This window comes from Taudactylus pleione, unplaced genomic scaffold (genome assembly GCF_031769625.1).
Source record: "Taudactylus pleione unplaced genomic scaffold, aTauple2 ptg001607l, whole genome shotgun sequence".
Classification (NCBI taxonomy): Eukaryota; Metazoa; Chordata; class Amphibia; order Anura; family Myobatrachidae; genus Taudactylus; species Taudactylus pleione.
The window spans coordinates 1,527,972-1,553,925 of NW_028286004.1; positions in this window are offsets into that span (position 1 = coordinate 1,527,972).

Genomic DNA, 25,954 nt, shown 5'->3' on the forward strand with positions numbered 1-25,954 from the left:
AAACGGAGGTGTTCCCATGGGAATGCCTGCCGTTTGGGGGAGGCCCCACTGACATCACTAGTGATGTCAGTGGAGAGCTTCCGGCTCTGACAGAGCCCGAAGCTCTCCGGGGCTTACGACAAGTGAGACCCTACCCTAGGGTCTCGTCGTAAGCCCTGATGGTCGCGATGGTCCTTGACCATCGCGACCATCACCCTAGCGGTCGTTAGAGCTGTGGGTGTTAACCCACAGCCTAACGACCGAAACAGAGGCGGCCGGTCAGGATGCAAGCGGCCGCCCAGTTTCTGAGCGACCGCTTGCATCCTCCGACCGCCTCTGAATGAGGGCCTCAGTCCTTGTGTTTAATGGAATTCTCCCCTCCCATGCTGCCCGGTATTACTGTAAGTCTCTGAATTGGGCCCTAATTGCACAGCATCAGACTGGACAGAGTACTTTAATAAAAGGTATAGGTGACCTCCTGCACATTATATCAAAATATAGTTGCTAATGACCAACATACAGGATACAGTAATTATTGGCAGATGTATAGTGGGGAAGGGGGGTGTAGAAGAGATGGGGGCCCTGCCTAGTTTGTCAGTCCCGGGCCCCATAATTTCTGATGGCAGCCCTGCACACTATCATATGTCCTGATCCATCAAGACACCAACACTAGCCTCCACCACAGTATTTTAACCCTCAGTTGGACGGACACAGCTTCCATGGTAACCATGTTTATAATCGATCATCTTCACTCGCATCGTATAGCCAAAGGCAGCAATATAGTGCTACCCCTTCCCCTTCAGAAAGTATTTCTCCTCAGCAATATGGCCATTATGCTGAATTATAATTTGGTTATCTTAATAATATTACATAACATTTTTTAGTTTTTAAAAGTTAAAATCACTATGTTCATTTTACAAATAACTATCCCAACGACCAACCCTTCCCCTCAAACCACAATTGTTTAGGTTTTTTTTTTAACATGTATCCCATTAAAAAGTCTAAAATTAAACATTGTTATTTGTAAAATGTGGTTGGTGTTTGGACCACTATTTTTGAAAGGTTAATAAAATTTAAAAAGTGGTGTGAAAAAAACATCTATAAATAAAGTAAAATTGATGATTACAAATGACTTTACTCATTTTTGAAAACTATATTACCTTAAAATATTCCCCTTTAAGAACTTTGATTATTGCCAGACAGGTCTCAGGTATAATACGACCCAACAATTGTGCCGAAATTACAGTTGTAAATTTCAAATCTTCCAAAGATCTACCAGTTGCCAAGAAGCGCAACGTTGCCACTAGTCTTTGCTCCACGGGAATGGCTTTTTGACATAGTGTATCTTGTTTTTTTATTAATGGTGTAACAAGATGCAGCAACTCCATGAAACTTTGCTCATTCATACGTAAGTAGTTACGATAATCATCAGGATTATTTTCACGTATTTCATGTAGTAGAGACATGTGAGAGAAATGTTCTCTTCTAAGTAGCCATTCCTTCGTCCAGCAACTCAGTTTTTTCGGAATCTTCTTGCACTTCAAGCTTTTATAACGACAAATACAAGCGGCAGCAATGAGAGCAATTGCTTGATTGTGACGTTTATCCATCTGATAAAAAAACACAGTAAAAAATAATTTAATTAAAGGTGAAAAATACAATACTCCTACCCTCAACCCACCACTGACATAAGTGTCTAAATCTTGTGGGTATTATCCTCATGGACATGACATGTACAGTGTGAAATAATAGCTTCAAAATGCAGTAGGGCGAATTATGATAAGTATATGTCCTGCCAACGTGGTATGGTGGTAGTTACCGGCACTTGGGGTTCTATTGCTTGTGGAGGAGAACAGGTAACCTAACAATGGCGGCCTAGATGGATGTTATACTGTGAGGTACCACTACTGTATTTCTAATTTGTTACTTCTCAATTTTTTATTTTCTATTTTTTTTTTTTTAGGGTGTCCCGATTTTTTTTTTTTTTATAACATTTCGTTTTAAGGGGACATTACCAAAAGTACAGGCTATTTGTTATAAGCCTACACCCCCAAACCCCTATTCTGCATTTTTTTCACTTGCTATAGTGATTTGTAAAAATTATACCTGTTTTTTTTAAAAATGACCATTGACCCCATTTAAGGAAGAAAACTGGAATTCATGGGAAATATGCCTGGGACCCCCCTAAAGATGTCCAGACATGGGGATCACTATGCCTAGCCCCGTTTTTGTCTGCAAAAGAAAGTTGGGTTTTTAAATTTGCCAGGTGTTTTTTCCAGCAGCATCTATTAGAAACCCCGACTTCCTTCAGTAGTTAAAAATGGGGGTACCCATAGTGATCCCCCATGTCTACACATCTTTAGGGGGGTCCCTAGAATATTTCCCGAAAATTCCCGTTGTTGTTGAACCTGTAAAAAAAATAAAAATAAAATTTAGAACAAAAATGACATAAGGGCCCCCCACCTCCAAAAGCCAAACCAGCCCCAGGCTTGCCAGCCAGTGGTGGTTTCTAAAAATACGGGGAACAAAATGTGTAGGCTTCCACCGTATTTTATAAACCAACACCAGGCTGCAGGGACTAGTACTGGTTTTAAATATAGGGGGCAAAAAATGACGTGGGGTTCCCCCTATATTTAAGACCAGCACCAGACCCAACCGACCGGGGTGTAATGCCACAGCCCAGAGACCCAATCACCGGGGCTCCAGGTCCAAAGCATTACACCCCAAGTCGGTCTGCGCAAGCCGGTGATCTCGGGGGAGTCTGTAGCCCCCCAAAAAAGGGTCCCCCCTCTCCCGAGCACCACAGGCTTACGCTGAAGCCTGGGGCTCATCCCCATACCCCTGGAGCGGTGGTTATGGGGGTAATAGGGGGGCCAAATAATGTAACACTATTGTATTTTACAGTGGAACTACAAGTGCCAGCATGGCTGCCATTTTGCACTTGTGGAACTACAAGTGCCAGCAGACATGTGGCACCTGTAATTTCATTATAAAATAAATAGTTAAAAAAAGACAAAACACACACACCGTGACAGTATAACTTTATTACACACACCTACCCATTCACACATACTTACCTATACCAGATGTTCGGTCCCCTTCTCCACGAAGAATATCCAAAAAACATGGCCGTGCAAAGAAAAATTTCATACTCACCTACATCCAGCGCTGGTCTCTGCAGTAATCCATGGCAGTTTAAAAACAAAAAAAACAGTTACCCGATCCACGCAACACAGCTATCTGTATATGTAGATAGCTACCGAATGGCAGCTATCGTCACTTCACGGAGCTGGCAGTCCCGAGAGCCAATCAGCGGCCACTCTGACTGTAGAGCCGCCGCTGATTGGCTCTGGCTACTGACAGTTCCCACGTGGGCTGACTTGGGGTAAATACGTTGGCCTGTGAAATTTGAGGTACCTGAAAATGGGTGCTAGCATCTTTTAATGTTTGTAACGTGATGTTTTAATAAAAGTTTAAAGCCACCCCCATAAAAGCAACCCCAACAACACTTGACCCCTTCTTAGTGCACCCCCAGAAGCTTTTTTTCACTAGTTTGGAATGGAACCACTAGAGAGAGGGGGCTGGCATTGAGTCTGCACACAGGCCTCCACCTCTCCTAAAACGTCCCTGGTTTTATGAAATATTAAATACTGAACTTACATTGTGTGTGTGGTCATAAATAAGGTAAGTAAAATTATGTGTTGTATTTGTGACATTACTAGTCTCTGGCTTGCCCTTACACAATACATTTTAAAAGGCTTTCTAGCACTTGTAGTGCCTACACTTTTAACATTGGAGTCCATTATCTCGGAGGAGGGAGGAAACACCTTAATCTTAGGTTAAATTTAATGTTCTCTGATTGGAAAATGACACGTCAGCAGCATGCTGACTCTCACCTTGTCCACGTCTGCAGAGCACTTCTTCTGTAGTCATTTGGAGTCTGTTCACGCCTCTATGTCTGAACGAGCGAACAAAAATTGCGGTCGTTTTTTTGGAAACTACGCCCCCTGGCCGCTCGCATCCTACGTCATGTCCGCTATTTATTAGATTAATCGAGTACATCGACCAGCGTATGAACTGCTCGCTATTCTTGTGGTTGGTTTTTCCTACCGCAATCTTGCGAGCAGTTCTGACTATAAAATAACCCAGTGACGTGGTCAATGACGCTGCTGTATTAATTATGCACACCCATAAAACGCCCGTTTTGACCTTTAAGCACACCTGCGTTCTGATCTCCACTCCCCGTTTTCAAGCACCTTCCCCTGTTACCACCCACATACGCCTCCTCCTGTCACTCAAAATAGCAGGCATTCGCTATTTAGTGAACAAACAATTTTCGGCCGCACTGACTGGTTCGCGCATGCATATTACGATCCGTACGCATGCGCAATTGGGCAAACATCGCTCGGAACGAACGAGCGGCCCTGAATCAGGCCCAGAGAACGGATAGAGGGGACATGATAGAAACATTCAAATATATAAAGGGTTTAACTAGGGGTGAGCGGGTTCGGATTTCTGAAATCCGAACCCCCCCGAGCCCCCCGATCCGAGGCCGATCCGAGTCAGGCTCGACTTTTCCCGCCTGACTCGGATCTGAAATCGAGGCAAAACGTCATCAACCCGCCTTCCGGGTCTCGCGGGTTTAGGATCCTATATAAGGTACCCGCGTCGGCGCCATTTTCTCACTCGGCTGTGGACAGTGAAGAGGGAGGGTGGGAGTTAGGGCTGGCTGGGCTGTGTAGTGTAGTGTAGTGTAGTGCAGAGTAGTGTTGTGCTGTGCTGTGCTGCGCTGTGCTGCTGTTGTCCACTACTTCAAAGTCCATAGGGGCTGGCTGTGTTGTGCTGTGCTGCTGTTGTTAATAGGGGCTGTGTCCACTACTTCAAAGTCCATAGGGGCTGGCTGGACTGTGTTGTGCAGTCAGTTCTCCATAGGGGCTGTGTCCACTCCAAAGTCCTGTGCAGTGTCCCAGTCCTAAAGGGGTGCTGTAGTGTTGTCCAGGGGGTGCTCTGTCCATCAGGGGTGCTCCCCCCAAGTGCTAAAAAAATAATATTTTTTGTGTGTTTGTGAATTGTGTGCGCAGTAGCCGCACGTGCATCAACAAAGTAGTGCCAAGCGTGCGCCTGTGTCATAAGTAAAGGGCCAGCTGGCTTGACCGTTAAAGGGTGCTGTAACCCCCAAAGTACACTCCAGTCCAAACCAAAAAAAAAATTATTTTCTGTGTTTGTGAATTGTGTGCGCAGTAGCCGCACGTGCATCAACAAAGTAGTGCCAAGCGTGCGCCTGTGTCATAAGTAAAGGGCCGGTTGGCTTGACGGTTAAAGGGTACTGTAACCCCCAAAGTACACTCCAAACCAAATAACAAAATATTTTTTCTGTGTTTGTGAATTGTGTGCGCAGTAGCCGCACGTGCATCAACAAAGTAGTGCCAAGCGTGCGCCTGTGTCATAAGCAAAGGGCCGGCTGGCTTGACCGTTAAAGGGTGCTGTAACCCCCAAAGTACACTCCAAACCAAAAAAATATATATTTTCTGTGTTTGTGAATTGTGTGCGCTGTAGCCGCACGTGCATCAACAAAGGAGCAGCGCCAAGCGTGCGCCTGTGTCCCATAAGTAAAGAGCCGGCTGGCTCATTTCTTAAAGGCTGGTATAACCCACAAAGTGCACTACTCTCCAGCAAAAATAAAAAAATATTTTCTGTGCTTAGCCGCACGTATATATCAAATCGATATAACATAAATGGAGGACCAAACTTTCTCCGATAAAAATAAAATAGAGAAAGATCAAGAACCACTTCCTCCTAGTGCTGAAGCTGCTGCCACTAGTCATGACATAGACGATAACATGCCATCAACGTCGTCTGCCAAGGCCGATGCCCAATGTCATAATAGAGGGCACATACAATCCCAAATGACAAAGTTCAGGAAAATGACCTTGAAAAAAACATTTAAATCAGCTGAAGAGAAACGTAAACTTGCCAATATGCCATTTATGACACGGAGTGGCAAGGAACGGCTAAGGTCGATCCCTAGTATGTTCATGACTAGTGGTTCAGCTTCACATGACGATGGAAGCCCTCCTCCCACTAAAAAAATCAAAAGAGTTAAGCTGGCAAAAGCACAGCGAAGAACTGTGCTTTCTAAGAAGATATCACAAATCCCCAAGGAGAGTCCAAGTGTGGTGGTGGTTGCGATGCCTGACCTTCCCAGCACTGGACAGGAAGAGGTGGCTCTTTCCACCATTTGCACGCCCCCTGCAAGTGCTGAAAGGAGCACCCACAGTCCACTTGCTGATATGCAAATTGAAGATGTCACTGTTGAAGTACAACAGGATGAGGATACTGGTGTAGCTGGCGCTGGTGAGGAAGTTGGCGAGGAGGATTCTGATGGTGATGTGGTTTGTTTAAATCAGGCTCCGGGGGAGACAGTTGTTGTCCGTGGGATAAAAAAGCCCATCACGGTCATGCCTGGGCAGAAGACCAAACATTCCACCTCTTTGGTCTGGCAATATTTCTATCCAAATCCGGACAACAACTGTCTTGCCATATGTACCATATGTAATGGTGAAATAAGTAGGGGTAGGGAAGTCAACCACCTAGGAACTTCCTCCCTTATACGGTACCTGCAGCGCGTTCATAAAAAGTTACTGTCAAGTTCAGAAACTTTGGCTAAGACCGTAAGCAGTCCAGGGACACCTAAATCCTGTTGTCCAGTTGTATCCAAGCGCCTGCAAACCACACCGTCAACTCCCTCCTCGTCAATTTCCTCCTTAGTCAGGATCGGAAGTAGTCCTGCAGGCCATGTCACTGGCATGACTGACTCTCCTATCCGGGATTCCTCCGGAGGATCATGCATTGCTACGCCTACTGCTGCCGCTGCTGCTGTTGCTGCTGCTGGGAGTCATTCATCATCCCAGAGAGGAAGTAGGAACACCACTACTTTTACTAAACAATTGACCCTCCAACAGTCCTTAGCGAGGAGGATGAAGTACGACAGCAGTCATCCTGAAGCAAAACGTATAACTGAGGCCATGACTGCTATGTTGGTATTAGACGTGCGTCCGGTATCCGCCATTAGTGCAGTGGGATTTAGACAATTGATGGAGGTAGTGTGTCCCCGGTTCCAAATCCCGTCTAGATTCCACCTGCATCCTCAAAGCAGCAGCGACAAGCGTGCGTCTGTCTGTTAAAGGATGGTGTAACCCTCAAAGCGCTCCACAAACAATAAAAATATTCTTCTTCTTTTTTCTGTCTTTGTGAATTGTGTGGGCTGTAGCCGCACTTGCATCCTCAAAGCAGCAGCGACAAGCGTGCGTCTGTTTGTTAAAGGGTGGTGTAACCCTCAAAGTGCGCTCCACAAACAATAAAAATATTCTTCTTTTTTTTCTGTCTTTGTGAAATGTGTGGGCTGTAGCCACACCTGCATCCTTAAAGCAGCAGCGACAAGCGTGCGTCTGTCTGTTAAAGGGTGGTGACACCCTCAAAGTGTGCTACACAAACAATAAAAATATTGTTCTTTTTTTTTCTGTCTTTGTGAATTGTGTGGGCTGTAGCCGCACTTGCATCCTCAAAGCAGCAGCGACAACCGTGCGTTTGTCTGTTAAAGGGTGGTGACACCCTCAAAGTGTGCTACACAAACAATAAAAATACTCTTTTTTTTTCTGTCTTTGTGAATTGTGTGGGCTGTAGCCGCACTTGCATCCTCAAAGCAGCAGCAACAAGCGTGCGTCTGTCTGTTAAAGGGTGGTGTAACCCTCAAAGTGTGCTCCACAAACAATAAAAATATTCTTCTTTTTTTTTCTGTCTTTGTGAATTGTGTGGGCTGTAGCCGCACTTGCATCCTCAAAGCAGCAGCGACAAGCGTGCGTCTGTCTGTTAAAGGATTACATCGGTGACAGCATCCAAGTAGGCATGTCAGACAGTCCGTACCTGTACTGGCAGGAAAAAGAAGCAATTTGGAGGTCCCTGTACAAACTGGCTCTATTTTACCTGAGTTGCCCCCCCTCCAGTGTGTACTCCGAAAGAGTGTTTAGTGCAGCCGGGAACCTTGTCAGCGAAAGGCGTAGGAGGTTGCTTCCACAAAATGTTGAGAAGATGATGTTCATAAATTGAATTATCAACTCTTCCAGGGAGACCAGCCTCCAGAACGTACAGAGGGACCTGTGGTTGTGGATTCCAGCGGGGACGAATTAATACTCTGTGAGGATGAGGATGTACACAACACTGAAGAGGGTGAGGAATCAGTGGATGAGGAGGATGAGGACGACATCTTGCCTCCGTAGAGCCAGTTTGTGCAGGGACAGATTAATTGCCAGCTTGTTTTGTGGGGGCCCAAACGAACCAATCATTTCAGCCACAGTCGTGTGGCAGACCCTGGCGCTGAAATGTTTGGTTTGTTAAAGTGTGCATGTCCTGTTTATACAACATAATGGTGGGTGGGAGGGCCCAAGGACAATTCCATCTTGCACCTCTTTTTTTTCTTTGCATTATGTATAGTTTGGGGCCTAGTTTTTCAAACTGCCATCCTGTCTGCCACTGCAGTGTCACTCCTAGATGGGCCACATGTTTGTGCCGCCCACTCGTATCTCTTAGCATAGTCATCCAGCTACCTCGGTGCAACCTTTTGGACATAAAAACACTATTGTGAGGTGTGAGGTGTTCTGAATAGACTGGAAATGAGTGGAAATTAAGGTTATTGAGGTTAATAATAGCATAGGAGCAGAAAAACCCACAAATTCTGTGATTTTAGCTGTTTTTATGCTTTTTTTCAAAAAAATACAGATCCAAAACACAAGACCCAGAACCCAAAACACGGAAGGGTGGTTTTGGCAAAACCAATCCAGATCCAAAACACGAAGAAAGATCCAGATCCAAAACCAAAACACAAAACACGAAAAGTGGCCGGTGCACACCCCTAGTTTTAACAAGGTAAAGGAAGGAGACATTCTTCAAAGAAAGAGAAGTATTAGAACAAGAGGACATGTTCTAAAACTGGAGGGTGGTAGGTTCAGGGGAAATTTGAGGAAAAATTACTTCACAGAAAGGGTAGTGGAGGGGAATAGCCTCCCATCAGAGGTGGTAGAGGCTAAGACAGAAGAGCAATTTAAACATGCATGGGATAGACAGAATGATATCCTGCAGAAGAGGATTAATAAGGGTTGAGGTAATAATATGTTTAAAAATGGGGCAGACTAGATGGGCCAAGTGGTTCTTATCTGCCGTCAAATTCTATGTATCTATGTTTCTATGTTTTAGTGGATTGGCAAGATATAGTGAAAAAGACACTAATCTGAGAAAAAAAGCAGAAGCTCAGGGACCGAAATGACTGAGCCTTACCATGCATCCTGTGCAAATTTACACTGCCACAATTGCAAGAAAAGTGCAAATCATAAGACCCCAGTACACCACAACTCTGTTGGTATATTATGGTTGCAGTGCGAAAAAGACGTCATGTGGCCCAAAAAAAGAAGCAAAAGTGTCAAAGTATCAAATTGGATATCTATAGTGCTGTGTCACATACCTCTTTTGCACTAATGTCTCAGGCTTACCCCATATTTTGGAACATGGTTCAGATCTGGGACAGACCCTGTTCCCACTATGGCGACGACCTGGGCTGTTCCCGGGTCGGCTCTGTAAACACTGCACTCGGGTGCAGTGGAACATTTATTTCTAGTGCTTGGAAATTACATAATCTCTAAGTGCAGAGAAACCATGAAGTCTCCATGCTATAAACAGGACTCGGGTTGGACGACTTGGGTTACCCATTTACACTGCAGGGTTACACTGGTCGTTCCCGTGTTAAAGCTTGGTTGGATTGCCGGGTCACTCAACCTGGGAATCCAACCCTTGCCCCTTTTACACCTAGCAGCAACCCCAGTTAACCCTGCACTAACTCAGGATTTTGCTGCTAGTTTGAAAGGGATATAAGTCTCACCAAACATCTTGCTCCACATGTTGCAGAACACTTGGTAAATGAGGATACATATGTACGTATCACATAAAAACAGCCTCAACATCCCCCTTGCTATCATGAATTAAATACAGTATAAACAAGGGTCAAACAAGTCATAGTTGAAAGCAGGGCCGGACTGGCCATCGGGCACTTCTAGGAAATGCCAGAAGGGCCGCTTTGACAAAGTGCTGGCGTGCCCGGTAGAACTACCTCCCGGGCGGCGCCATGCTCTGAAACCGTGGCTGCGTCATTGCTTAATAACGTCATGACGCAGGCGCGTCATGACGTTATGACGTGGCCAGCGGTCAAACTCCACCGAGGCAGCATCCACCCCCGGGCAGGTGAATTGGTCAGTCGGGTCCTGCGAGCCATCAATGTGCAGGGCTGCCTACAGTGCCTAGCAGCCCTGCTTCGGCAGCTACTATGTGTGGCCACGTAATGGCCGAATTTTAGGCAGGGCAGTCGTCCTGGGGCCTCTGGCTGGCTCCCACGTTGCGGCAGCATCACCCTTTTAACTTTATGAAATAATGCCGTGAGTAGGGGGCGTGGCTTTTGCCGCAAAGTGCCCGCCCCCTTTAGGAAAGCTGGTACCTAAGTGCTATTGAGAGAGTGTATAGTGCACACACACGCCTTTCCTACCTCTCAATCTCTCTCTCTTCCTCACTCCACTTCTCTCTCTCTCTGTCCCCTACTCCTGTCCCCCCTCCCTCTTCCTTTATTTTACTCTCTGTCTTTCTCCATCTCTCTCACTTCCCCCCCCTCTCTTACACTGTCTCCCTCCCTGTCCCTTTCTCCCTCTCTCTCTCTCTCTCTCTCTCCCCCATTTCCCTCTCTTAGGGGTCTATTTGATGTTAATAATCAAGGTCCGAACGGACCCTGATAATTAACGTTCTAATGCTACGCGAGAGCCGGAGCAATTCATCATTGCTCCAGCGTTGGGACAGCTGATCCAAAAATCAGCTGTCTCCCCAAAGTGTTTCACTGTTCCTTTCAGAGGAGACAAGTGCGCATGTGTGACCTATGGGTCACGCATGCGCACAAGAGCATATGGGGACATGGGCCATTCTGCAAGAGGAAGGTAAGCAGGAGATATCTGTTATATCTCCTGCTTTACCTTCTTGATGAATGGCCCAAAAACCTAATTTCTACAATTGCAGGTGAAAATGTTCATTTTCCTCTGCTTTTGTAAACATTAAGTGACGATGAAAAGGCCCCTATATATCTCACTCCCTGTCCCTCCCTCTTTCTCTCTCCCTCCCTCCACTTCTCTCTCTCTCTATTACTCTCTCCCCCCCCTTTCTCTCTGTCTCTGTCTCTTCCCTCTCTCTCCCTTCCCCCTGGCAATTTTATTGATGGGGCCCCCACAAGTCTTAATACAGCCCTGGGCCACATCATTACTTAGTGATGCGGCCTGGTATGTGATGCATGGCGGGGGCCGGGCCCAGGAATAATCTGGGAGGACTGGCTGGACGGCATTTTGACAGCTCCTGTGAGCTGCCAGCAGGATTGCCTGGTGGCACCATGCTGAGGACATGGTGGAGTAACTGGAGTGTCACGTGCGGCCGCAGTGATGTCATGACTCGGCCGGCCGATGGATGAAAAGCGTGGCAAGGGCGGGCGAGAAGCTGACTGGATGCCATCTTAGGACACCTCATGATCTGGTGACAGACATCATCTGCAGATGCCAGGGTATTACTGTGAGTGGCATAATGTGTTTTAAGGGGCATTATTGTGTGTGTCATAATGTATAAGGGGCATTACTGGGTAGCATAATGTATAGGGTGCACTACTACTGCATAGCATAATGTATAAGGGGCACTACTACTGTGTGGCATAATGTGAATGGGCTCTGGGTGGCATAACTGAATGGTCTCTACTGTGTGGTATAATGTGAATAAGGGACACTACCGTGTGACGTAACGTGAAAAAGGGTCACTGACATAACATGATAAAGGGACACTACTGTGTGACGTAACATGAAAAAGGGACACTATTGTGTGATGTAACATGAATAAGGGACACTACTGTGCAGTGTAGTGTGACGAAAGAACACTACCGTGTGGTGTAATGTGACTAAAAGACACCACTGTGTGACATAACGTGACTATGGGGCACTACTGTGTGACGTAATGTGAATAAGGGACACTACTTTGCAGTGCAGTGTGGCGAAGGGACACTACCGTGTGGTGTAATGTGACTAAGGGACATTACTATATGACATAACATGACTATGGGGCACTACTATGTGACGCAACGTGATTGTTGACTCCCTGCTGCTTATTTTGAATGTTATGATCGCTAATGCAGCATATACTTGTTCTGTATTCTATTGTACTGTAAGTCACTGGTTTCTTGTTCACTTATTTGTTTATGTACTGTACTTTGTAAGGTGCTGCTAAACACTTATGGTGCCATAGAAATAGAGGATAATAATAATGTGACTAAGAGGCACTACTGTGTGGCATAAATTGATTTGGGGTACTATTATGTGCTTACGCATCTTCTCAGCGAGACCACACCTGGATTTTTTTGCACGTGCTCTCCCTGCTTCACCTGTGGTTTGCAGCACAAATGCTCTTTTGTCAAAATTTGTAGCTATAGCTCTGTTTTGGTGTGCACAGATGTGTCTTCTGCGTTCAGCACCCCTGCCCTAAATAATTTCTGCAGTGACCACTATCTAATCCTGTACAACTGCTAAGCTAGGGATTGGTCATTTGGGAAATTGCGTTCCCTTTTCTTTGCATGTGACTTACACCAGTAATGTCTGACTATGGCACATGTTTGAATGCCCTGCAGGATGAGCTCTGTTGTAGGTATTACATTTTTAATACAGAGAATGATGTGTACTTGTACAGTATGTTGTTCTAATGTCAATTATATTTGTAAGAGAATAGACTAAGAAGTGGGAGGGGCCAGGAATAGTAAGGGGAGGAGTCTATGCCAGGAGCCAGATGCTGACACGAGGTGGGCCTGTGTGCTCTTTAGATGCCAGGGCCTATTTTTAGTCCCAGTCTGGCCCTGGTTGAAAGCAAAAGACACAAGGTGCAGTGGGTGTGAAAAGTTTGAACAAATAGGTACCTGTATTGCTCACTGAAACAAATCCAGATGCATTAGTGCTAAACAGGACATATATTTCCACTACGCTGCTCGTCCATAAACGTATTCCACTGACACATAAAAAGGAGGAGAGTGGCCCAGGGATATTGTAGTAGAGAGATAAAGATGTAAAAACAGTGAGAAGCAGAAACAGGTGCATCAGGATGTGATGAATCAGACCAGAGCTCTGTGTAATGGTGGTTACAGATACACACAACTCATTGATTGCTGGCACCTGCAGTGAGTAACTGATCAGCATCCAGCTCATTCATCATGGCCAAAGCTGTAAATTGTGCATATTAACAGGAACACGTACAACACTTATTACCACACACTGAACATGGTGCCTGTTTTAACCACTGCCTTGACAGAAGGATTTTTAGAACACTGTGTGACAATGTGTCAAGGCCTTACTAAAAGGTATGTTTGGTCCCCCTTTTTTTGGGTTGCCGTGCTGCCGCAGATTTTTTGTTTGTGAGTCACGTGACTGGTGTTGGCTATTCGACACATGGTAGAGTGATCACGTGATGTTTTTGACCCCAGTCACTGTGAACCAGCGTGACATCCAGTGACGATATAGGTTTTAAGCCAATAGGTGGCTCGTGTGTAACCGGATCCTCTATACTCCATGGGATTTGTAGTTTTTTAATAAAAAAGCGAGCGTGTGATACCACGCGGCCGGCGTCATAGGAGTATGCGCGGCATGTTGTGATGACGTCATCTATTAGGCCTACAAGCGGTCATGTGACTATTATGTCCAATGAATTACTTGGACACCATCTGTATGGTATATATACCAGGAGTGACTTATGGGAGATGTAGTCCTCTAATCAAGATGGCGGCCGCATGATTACACATGCTTCATTTTTCTGGTGAGTTATACTACATTTTCCTTTAGAATTTTTATCATTTTTATATTGCATATAAAAATCTTAATTGGAACTTTTGTTTATACAGACACTTAAGTTGATAAAGACACCGCAGAGCGTCGAAACGCATCCCAGTGTCTGTTTTTTACCTTGTGTGTTTCACTATACTTACCCAGCGTTATTCCCGGGATCCATCTTTCGCTGTAGGGCTGTGTGTTGCACATAGGGTATGTCTATCATGTGTTTTTAATATTTTCTCAATAAACCTATGGAATATTAGTTACTCTTTGTGACTGTCTGGTCCCATTATTATTTTTTTCTGGGCCCTGTGGACTCGATCCATGTGAGAAACCTGTGGATTTGTGATTGCGAAATAGGACCCTAAAAAGAAACTGCTACGTACCTGTATCCTACACTATTCATGTAAGCTTACATGTAAGCACCATTTGGTCTTATCACGGTGGGGGTGCATCTGAATGGACTGTTTGGATACTTTCTCAAGATCTACTTCTGTCCTGGGTTGGGACTAATATCACCTCTCCATCTGTTTCTGACACCTGAGGTGTACAACATTTATGACATTTACTGTATGACAAAAGAACGTTTTTTTTCTCTCTTTTTCAATTTTTTTTTCATATGGACTCATTGAAATACGTTTGGAATCTGTGAAAAAGGTTCATTATCCAGAACATCTCAATAGCGCGGATTTGTAAGGTCATTTTTTATATGTTTATAATATAGAGAACGATCAGTTGAGAGGAGAGCAGGAACCACATACTAGCGGTAAAGCTGCAGCCAGTGCCACCAGTCATGACGATACTAGTCCAAAAGCCAATGCCCAAGGGCATACAGGGCTTAAGTCAGGGCATCTAACATCAAGCAAGCAATGTTTTACAGTGTTAAAGAAAAAAAAATGAAAAGCTAAGTTAACTCCAGAGAAACAAAAAATAGGCAATATGCCATTTACTACATGAAGTGGCAAGGAAAGGATAAGACCCTGGCCTTTATTTATGACTGGTGGTTCTGCATCTTATGATGATGTAAGCCCTTCTCCCTGTAGAAGTGTCAAAAAAATTCAAATCGCTAAGGCACATGTACCAACTGTGTGCTCAAAAAAGTCACAGATCACCGAGAAGAGGATCCTCCTTCCACCATTTGTGTGCCCTCTGCAAATGAGGGGATGAGCAGCACAAGTCAACATGCTGATGTAGAAATCGAGGATGCATCTATTCAATTGCACCAGGATGAGGAGGATATTTCTGTAGTTGTTGCTAACAAGGATGATGAGGATGTTGATACCAAGGATGTTGTTCAGGCAATAGTTGTTGCCCATAGTAGAAACAAGCCTATTGCTGTCATGCCAGGGCAAAAGACAAGCCATCTGTAATGTTTGCCAAGCAAGAGTGAGTAGAGGTAAGGACCTTAACCATCTTAGAACCTCCTCCCTCTTATGTTACTTGCAGCACATTCATCAAATTGAAAAATGTTTTTCAAATTCAGAAACCTTGGCTAAAAATTTTTTAACAATCCGTCCAGTGTCACCTAGCTGCTGCCTTCTCTCTGTCAGATCCAAGCACATGCAATCTCCACCACCAACACCTACATCATCATCAACATCCTGAATCATGATTGGAAGTAGTCCTGCATCCAATTTCATAAGAATGACTAACTCCTCTCCTATCTGTGATTCCTTAGAAGGATCCTTGAGTGCTATGCCTGCTACTGCTGCTGTTGTAACTGGATCTTCATCCTAGAAGGAGACCAGGAAAAAGACTACTTTTAGTAGTTTAAAAAAACAATTGACTGTCAAACAATCCTTTGCAATGGTGAACAAGAATGATAGCAGACACCCAGTTGCACAGCGGATTACTGACGCTGTGAAGAATTATAGATGTTCTATGATTAGGTTTGTTCCATAATAATTTGTTGTTGAGCACTGGCCCATCACTGATCAATAAGATGCTAATGCCATGACCCACAATATTCTTTGAAGTTTCCAGGTCAGGAAACCTTTTTGTTAGAGTCTTGCCCAGGTAATGAAATTAACAGATACAGGCCAAGTTCCCACTAGCCTGTTAATGAAATTAGGAAATATAACACAGATTTGTCTATCTTAGAGCCTATCTGTGTTTCCTTTCAATTATGGTAACATTGTCACCAGGACATGTGGATTGCTCATCCCTTTGTGTTTGTGGCTATACGAAGCAAGCACCATAGGGGGTGTACAACAAAAGATTAACAGGCTGACATTCAGGTGTGATGAGATATATCAAATCAAACAAAGTCATATTTGGATGGTTTATGTGACAAAATTGATGTATCAGTGATAGCTGGAAGCTTGGAAAATTATATACATATAACTGGACTCAATATCCAGGTTGTGTGCGATTTCCAGATCACTGAGACATAGAGATTTGAAGATATGAGATATCTCAGGAATGCACTAGACAACCACATCATATTTACACTTTTATAACATATAAAATATGGACCAGTATGATGAACACCCCATATTGTAGGTAGTCCATCCACAGGAGAAGTTATTAGGTTTATTCTGTTATAAGTTTAAAGGTATTTAAACTTAGCTGGGAGGTTCTGACCTCCAATTATCTAATCCACCAATCCGAGCGGATGGGTACGACATCACCCCAGGTGTTAGGTTCTTCTGATAAAAAGGATTGAAGTCCAGTGTTCGGTGTTCAAACTGGGGGATCAATTTGTCGCATTGAAGTTTAACCTGCATTCCATCCCTCCTTGGCAGAACGCTGCATGTTTCTAACACTGCGTGTTTCTGTAAGACTACCTCTACCATTTTTATTTTATATTGCTGTATGTACCTTTGTAACCATTCTTTTCTCTGTAACATTCTTTTTTAAGCATTGTACTACCTTTTGTGTAAATACAGTATTCTTTATTAGTTTATTACATATATACTCCGAAACCCTAGTCTTTGAAGAGGTTATTAGTGACGCAACACATATTGTTAAGTACGGGAAGCAGAGGGTTGGTCTCAGCGAACTGTGTGGTCATCTGGGACGCTGAGTCTGTGCAATTGTGGAGAGGTTAAGCAACAGATTATCTGCATGGGAATCTTGTTGCTGAGCCTGTGCAATTATTGGGATAACAGAGGACCGGTGGCCTCTTTAAATTGTTTCCATCAGTGGTGGCAGTTTTGTAAGTACAGTATTTGTATTATGGTGCTCTATCTATCTATCTATCTATCTATCTATCTATCTATCTATATCAGAGGTGCACTCCCCACGTCAGGGATACTGGGTACGGGTCCCTGACAGACACTATAACAGCTATGCTGGTATTAGATGTGCATCCAGTATCCACCATTAATGCAGTGGGTTATAGACAGTTAATTGAGGTACTGTGTCCCCGCTACCATGTCCCTTCTAGATTCCACTTCTCTGTAATAGCAATTCCCAGTCTGTACAAGGACATTAAAAAAAAACGTATTAATGTCCTCCAAAATGCCGGTGTGCCCACTGTCCACTTAACCACAGATAAAGATTACATGACTGTGACAGCCCACTGGGTAGGTGTATTGCCTACAACAGTGCAAACAGCAGCAGCATCATCTAACAAATGCCAGCTCATTTAGAAGCAGGCTGCTCTGTGTATCACTGGTTTCACTAAGAGGCATACCGCTGAGAACCTCTTAGAAAAACTCAGGGAAATCATTGCAAAGTGGCTTACCCCACTTGGACTCTCCTCGGAATTTGTGATTTCTGACAATGCCTGCAATATTGTGCGAGCATTACATATGGGCAAATTCGAACACATCCCATGTTTTGCTCACACAATTCATTTGGTGGTGCAAAATTTTTTAAAAAATGACAGGGGTGTGCAGAAGATGCTCTCAATGGCCCGAAAGATTTTGGGACATTTTCGACATTCAGCAACTGCGTGTCGAAGATTACAGCACCAGCAAGTACTGTTGAATTTTCCCTGCCATCAGCTAAACCAAGAGGTAGTAACTAGGTGGAATTCTATCCTCTATATGCTTCAGAGGATGGGGCAGTAGCAAAAGGCCATCCAAGACTACACAATGGCCTATGACATAGGGAAAGGAGTGGGAATGCACCTTAGTCAAGTGCAGTGGAGAATAAGTCCTGTGTTGTGCAAGATTTTCAAACCCTTTGAATGTGACACGAATGAAGTTAGTTCAGACACTGCCAGCTTAAGTCAGGTTATTCCCCTAATCAGACTTTTGTAAAAGCAGCTGGAGAAACTGAAGGAGGAGCTGAAACGGAGTGATTCAGCTAAGTATGTCAGACTTGTAGATCAAGCCCTTCATTCGCTTCACCAGGATCCGGGAGTTGTCAAGCTCTTGAAATCAGATCACTATATTTTGGTGACCATGACAGATATATCTGCAGATCGCGTGATCTGCAGATGATGGTCATTCATACATACTGAACGGCCATTATCTGCTTGTGCCCTTGGATCCAGGTGGCTGGGGGCAGGACCCGGCGGCTGGTGGGTGGGTCAGAGATGTGTCCCGCCCCCTCCTCGTGGATGCTGCTGTGTGTGTATGGGCAGTCTGCAGACCACCCATACATACTTGCCTTTGGACAGATATGTCTGCAGACATATCTGTGTACTCTGTGTCAGTATTGTCAGTTTGTTTTTTCTTTTTTGCATTTGCTTTTTCACCAGCAGGGGTCACCAGATCTTTCAGAAATGTTCTGCAGTTCTGGTCCTGACCAGAGGTGCTGCTCTCTGGTGAATCATTGATTAATTGTATCATGAGTTACACCTGTCTGCCAGCCTTACAGGCTGCTTGCAACCAGCGTGAGTGCTGGTCATTGTTTGTTACCCTTGCATTTTGTTTGGTCTGTGTTCCAGTTCTGTCTGTCTAAATCTATGGAGTCTTCCTGTCTGCAAAACTAAGTTCTCTGTGTTCCCAGCCAATGGATGTTTCTTGAATTTTGCAAATCTGAACCACTATTTCAGTCACAATTTAGAAACCTGTATATACTGTCCATTATTCATGGAAGCTTTGTGTTTCCAGACTATGGATGTTTCTGGACTTTTAAAAATCTGAACCATATAAATTGTCAAGATTTTGGAACTCCTATCTACTGATTTGTCTGCCAGTTATTTCTCTGTATATTTCTGAGCTAGTATACCTGCTAACCAGCCACGGTAAGTTTGTTTCTGTTCCAGCATTATTCCTGTGTATCTTGCTTAGCCATTGTGTATTTCACATTCATCTGCATTACCTTTACATCATTTCCAACCCTTAATAAATATTTTTGTGTTTACTATTCTACTTCATGACCTTGTGATTCTGCAGTACCCCAGGGGTTTTTCATAACACTCTGAGTTTTCAGCACAGCCGGGAACCTTGTCAGTGATCAGCATAGGCAGTTACTTCCCCATAATGTGGAAAAGATGATGTTCATCCAAATGAATTACAAATTCCACGAGGAAGGCCTTTACTGGCAATTAAGTAAAAAAAATACAGAGGCGCCTGTAATGGTGGATTCCAGCAGGGAAGAATTAATATTGTGTAAAGCAGAGGATATACACACTGATGGGAATGATGATGATTATGATGACATCTGATCTTTCCTATGTTGTAAAGTCAGTTGTGTTTGGGATCATTGCCACCAATGCCCACTATGCATTGGCAGCTTGTTTTGTGGGGGGGTCCAAACAAACCAATCCTTTCAGCCACAAGTGGCAGTCCCTGTCGCTGAAGTGATTGGATTGTTAAACTGTGAATGTCCTGTTTCATATATACAACATAAGGGTGGGATGGAGGGCCCAAGGACAATTCCATCTTGCACCTCTTTTCTTTGCATTACGTGCTGTTTGGGGCATTGCTGCCTGACATTTTTAATTTTATGGTTTATGAATGTCCAGAAATTGTAATGGCCACAGACAGCATCTCCTGCATGCCCCTTTTATTTATTTTTTTTTAAATTCTGCACCACCAAATTGATGGGGTTGGCAAATATGAGCAGCAGCACAGAGCATCTTCCTGCCAGGATGTGTGCAATAAAGTGCACTGCAAATAATACAAAAATTTGTTGTGTATATTGGCTACATACAAATATATTTACATGGTATATACAGTGCGTAAAGCAGGCTGAGGTAACCTGAAGCATGCTACCTGTTGTTGACAAATAACTTCCAGTAGGCCCAGCAAACATCACAGATGCTGGGAGTTCTAATTCAGCCGGAGAACTACAGGTTGCTTTCCTCTGATGTAAACAGCAAGTCTTGGTCTCATTATCCCTAACAACCTTCCTGAGTACAAACTAGTAAATGTCTGTTTACGGTATGTTCTAGCGGCACCTCCACAAGCAAGGCCACCTCATTTTTTTGTAATTAGATCATGATATATAAAAAATTAAAAAACCTCCTCCATCTCAAAGATGTCTTTTAGGAAATGAAGAACTTGATCCTAGATTGATCTTCCCTCATAATTTTTTTAAAGAAACAAAACATTAAATTAAAAACGAATCAATCCTTCCATCCTTTCTCTGTCTTCAGTCCATAAACATATTCCAACTCCATCAGGCCTCTGACCTAGTTAAGGAAAACATTCTTGGTTTTTTCGAAGCTGAACTGCCACATGTTAGTGCCACCCACTTCTGTCACTTAGCTTGTTATAGAAGTAATAAATCTCTATGGCAGGGGTATTCAACATGCAGCCCTCCATCTACTGTGAGACTACACATCCCTGCATGGAATGGGTATGTAATGATGACTAATGGGATGCCTCCTGTCAGAATACTGACAGTGGCATCCTGATGGTTGGTATCCCAACAGGGGTCGGGTAAGTATACTTACCTTCCCCCTTCCCTCCCAACCCCCCACCCTTACCCTCCCTGTTGGTGCCTAAACCTAAGTCTCCCCCCTTCGTGCCTAACCATAATCCCCCCTAGGGGTGCCCAACCCTAACCCACCCACCTAGGAGTGTCTAACCATAACCTCCCCCCCAGAACCTAACCCTAACCCAGCTACGCTCCCTAAACCTAACCCTCCCCCTCCACAGCTAATGCTGAGGGCGCCCCGGACTTACCTTGTTCGGATTGTCATCCTTCAGTGTTCCAGCATTGGGATTAAGATAGGCGTCAGTATTTCGACACCTATCTTAAGTCCCTTGTCAACTACATCCCCCCTGCATGCCCTGACACAGATTTAGCATGCCGTAATAGCAAAACTGTGACAGGGCATGCTGAGAGATGCAGTTCCACAGCAGCTGTAGGGTCGCTTTTTGAATACCCCTGGCCTATGGCAACTGCAGAAGTTCCTCCTGAAATGATGCAGTGTTCCACTGATCGATGGTGGTAGATGTTGAAGCTCATTGCTTCACTTTGAAAGGTGCAATTAACTTATTTAGATTAGAGATGAGTGGGTTCGGATTTCAGAGATCCAAGCCCACCCGAATTTAGCAGATCCGAGTCGGATCCAAGCAGACTCGATTTTTCCCGCCTGACTCGGATCTCAAACCGATGCAAAACTATAGAGTCTGAAATCTTGCGATTTGCAAGCTTTCATCTCTATCATCAATGTAGTATATAAGGGACCACGTAATGGATGCCATTTCACTCTGGCTGTGGAGACTGAATGGGGAGGGTGGGTAATGTAGGTCTGGGAGAGGTGCTGGGCTGGTGCTCATCCATTCTGACTGGGCTGGTGCTGTCACTGTGCTGTCTGCTGGGTCCTGGGCTGGTGCAGAACTGCAGATACATCTGGGCTGGTGCTGTGTCCATCTGGGCCCAAGTTCTGGACTCAAAAAAAAAAATATATAGTCAAAAAAAAAAATCAATCAAAGGGTCTTATATTTTTGTGTATGTGCGTGCGTGTTAGGCTTAACCGCAGTACGGCACAAGATCCAGCCAGCAATGCAATTTGCAACCAAGTGCTGCCCGACTCAAGTCACGATCAATCTGTGCTCTGGGCCCAAGTTCTGGAGCATAAAAAAAATCTAAATCAATTGTCTTTTTTTTTATCTTTTACTGTCTGTGTATCCAGCCAGCAACGCAAGTTGCAACCTAGTGCTGCCCCATTCCTGTCATGATCAATCTGCTCTGGGCCCAAGTTCTGGAGCTGAAAAAAAAAAAATCAATTGTCTTTTTTTCTATTAATTGTCTGTGTGTCTGTGCATGTTAGGCTTAGCCGCACAAGATCTAGCAAGTCGGCAACACAAGCTAGTGCTGCCCGACTCCAGTAGTGATCAATCTGTGCTCTGGGCCCAAGTTCTGGAGCATAAATTTTTTTAAAATCAATTGTCTTTTTTTTGATCTTTTACTGTCTGTGTGTGTGCGTGTTAGGCTTACTGTACAAGATCCAGCCAGCAATGCAAGTTGCAACCTAGTGCTGCCCCACTCCAGTCGTGATCAATCACTGATCTGGGCCCAAGTTCTTGAGCATAAAAAAAATGTAAATCAATTGTCTATTTTTTGTCTAATATTTTTGTGTGTGTGTGCGATTGCACATGTGTGAATTTTGTAACCGCACATTGGCTACACTATTGGTGCTTGTGACACTGCTTCAAGACTGCAGAAAATATGGAGGGCTGTCACATGACAGGAGAGCAATGCCAAGAACCACATGTTGTAGCTGCCGCCAGCAGTGCAAGGCCGTCAACTTCCTCATCCTCTATGAAGGCCCATGCCCCAGGGCTTAAGTCATGCCATCTATATGGTAAAGCTACTTGTACTGAAGTTAAGAAAAAAATTGAAAGGAAATTTGGTAGTTGAAGGCACTGAGGAAGATGAGGATGTTGATGATGAAGATGTTGGTGATGAGGATGTTGATGCCAAGGATGTCCTTTGTGTAAGTAAGGCAACAGCTGTTGCCCATGGATTGAAAAAGCTAAAGCCCATTGTTGTCATGCCGGGACAAAAGACAAAAAAATCTACTTCTCACGTGTGGAATTATTTTAATCCCGATCCGAACAACAGTTGTCTAGCCATATGTGACCATTGCCATGCAAGAGTGAGTAGAGTGAGGGACCTAAATCACCTAGGAACCTCCTCCTTGTTACGTCACTTGGAGCACATTCATCAAATATCAAAGTGTACGTTGCCAAGTTCCAAAACTCAAAATGTAACAAGTCCAGTGTCACCTACCTGCTCCCTCTCTGTGAGATCCAAGCCCCTTCGATCTCCAACACCAACACCTGCATCATCAACATCCTCATTCGTCATCGGGAGTAGTCCTGCTGCATCCAATGTTGGTATTCGAAGCACGATTGACTGCTCTCCTATCCGTGATTCCTCAGAAGGATCCTTGATGACTACGCCTGTTGCTGCTGCTGTTGCTGTCAGTGGAACTTCATCCCAGAAGGGGACCAGGAGGAAGATTACTTGTAGCATATCCTACAAAAAACAATGAACTGTTAAACAATCGTTTGCAAGAGCAAACAAGTATGACAGCAATCACCCATTTACACAGCAGATTACTGATGCCATAACAGCTATGCTGGTATTAGATATGCATCCAGTATCCGCCATTACTGCAGTGGGCTTTCAACAGTTAATTAAGGTCTTGTGTCCTTGCTACCAGATCCCTTCTAGATTCCACTTCGCTAGAACAGCAATTCCAAGTCTGTACAAGGACATTAAAAAAAACGTATTAATGTCCTCAGAAATGCAGTTGTACCCGCTGTCCACTTGACCACTGATATGTGGACAAGTGGGACAAGGCAAACTAAGGATTACATGACTGTGACAGCCCACTGGGTAGGTGTATTGCCTACAACAGCAACAGCAACATCTACCAAAAGACAGCTGATACAGAGGCAGGCTACTCTGTTTATAACTGGTTTCACTATAAGGCATACTGCTGAGAACCTCTTAGAAAAACTCAAGGAAACGGCTTACCCCACAAGGAAATGGCTTACCCCACTTGGACTCTCCTCGGGATTTGTGATTTTGGACAATGCCACCAATATTGTGCGAGTATTACATCTGGGCGAATTCCAACACGTCCCATGTTTTGCTCACACAATTAATTTGGTGGCGCAACGTTTTTTAAAAACTGACATGATTGTACAGGAAATGCTCTTGGTGGCCCGCAAAATATTCAATCATTTTCATTTCCATGTCTAATGCACATTGGCAGCTTGTTTTATGGGGGTCGAAACAAACCACTCATTTCAGCCACAATTGGCAGTCCTTGTTGCTGAAATGATTGGTTTGTTAAACTGACCTGTTGCATATACAACATAAGGGTGGGTGGGAGGGCCCAAGGAATATTCCATCTTGCACCATTTTCCATTCCATTATGTGCTGATTGGGGCATTGCTGCCTGACATTTTAAATTAATGTTATGGTTGGTTTAGGAACCAATGATTTATTTGTAAATTAATTTATTATCAATTTTACAGCCAGGGGCTGCACAAATGAATTTATTTTTATTAATTATTCAACCAGGGACTGCACCCAATGAATTCTTTTTTACTTTTTTAATTAAATTATTAATTATTCAGCCCAGGGCTGCACCAATGAATTGTTTTTTAATTAATTTATTATCAATTTTACAGCCAGGGGCTGCACCTACTATCAACTGTCAATTCTTCAATCCTCAAGGGTATCCCAACCAACATTTTTGCACAGTCCTCAACTCTATTAATATATATATATATATATATATATATATATATATATATCAATCAGTCTTGAGCCAGCAAGCTGCATGCAACCTTTTGGGCCTAAACTAGATGAACAAATCAATATTGTGAGCTGTGAGGTGGTCAAAATTGACTGGAAATGAGTGGAAATAAATGTTATTGAGGTTATTAATACTGTAGGAACAAAAAAAGGCCCATTTTATGTGATTTTAGCTGTTTTTTTTATTTTTTAAGAAAAAGTACAGATCCAAAACCAAAACACGAAAACAAAACACGGAGGTGAGGTTTTGGCAAAACCAATCCAGATCCAAAACCAGGGGAGATCCAGATCCAAAACCAAAACCAAAACATGGGGGTCGGTGCACATCTCTAATTTAGATTCACATATTCTTCTTGCTGTAACTTCCTCAATTACACATTACTTCATATATATTCTGCTACAGATTTGGGAATAGAGTAAGAATGAGGCAATAACTGTGCACCTTGGTAAAACCATTTGGGTGTGTCCAAGCTGACATCTAAATTGCAGTGTAAAAATAAAGCTGTCCAGCTACATGCAAAAGCAGCCAGTATTTACCCTGCATGCAAAAAAAATAGAAAAATATATGTATTTGCACCCCATGCACTGCAACGTGGTTTGTCCAGGTATAGAGTTACTTGCTCTTTCTTGCTTTATTCCCAATCCCAACTCAGAATCAAGCCCTAAAATGTGGCCCATTTTATTTTTTCGAAATCTGCATAGCCAATATGGCTGACTTGTCTTCCTCACATCTTGCCTCTGTGATACAAGTCAGATGTTACCTTCTCATACTTCCCAACGTGAGCCATTGCATGAGGAATAAAATGCTTTGTTCCCTCTTAATTTATGATTGCCGTCACCTGTGTTGAACTAGTTAAACGATAAGAAAGGCGTTTCACCACAGGTGACTGCAATCATAAATTAAGAGTGAAGTCCAGGAACAGAGCATTTTGTCCCTACTGGAATGGGTCATGTTGGGAGGTATGCCTTCTTGTAGTGCATCAGCAGTTAGCAGGGATCAGCTCTTGGCCATTTCTCCTTTCACACCACATCAGAAAGGCAAGGATATTTCCCCCAAATGCATACATATGGGGGGGGGGAGATAATCAGACCAGACATATACAACAAGACCTTTTTAGTAAATATTTAAAGCTCAACCAGAAGTGTGAAGCTGGGGCACATTACTTAAGTGGTCAACTGGTATAGGATTTTGTGAATATGGCAAAAAAACAAAGATTTAAATAACAAATCTGTCATAATCACAAATATAATATACTTTAAGTTCGGTTGGCAGATTGTAGTAATGAATCTCTCAAATTTATATATATATATATATATATATATATATATATATATATATTATGATGCAAGCATATCTATCATGAATGGCTTGTTTTATGTCAAATAAACTATTTTGAATAGTATTTAACAATCAGCCTTTT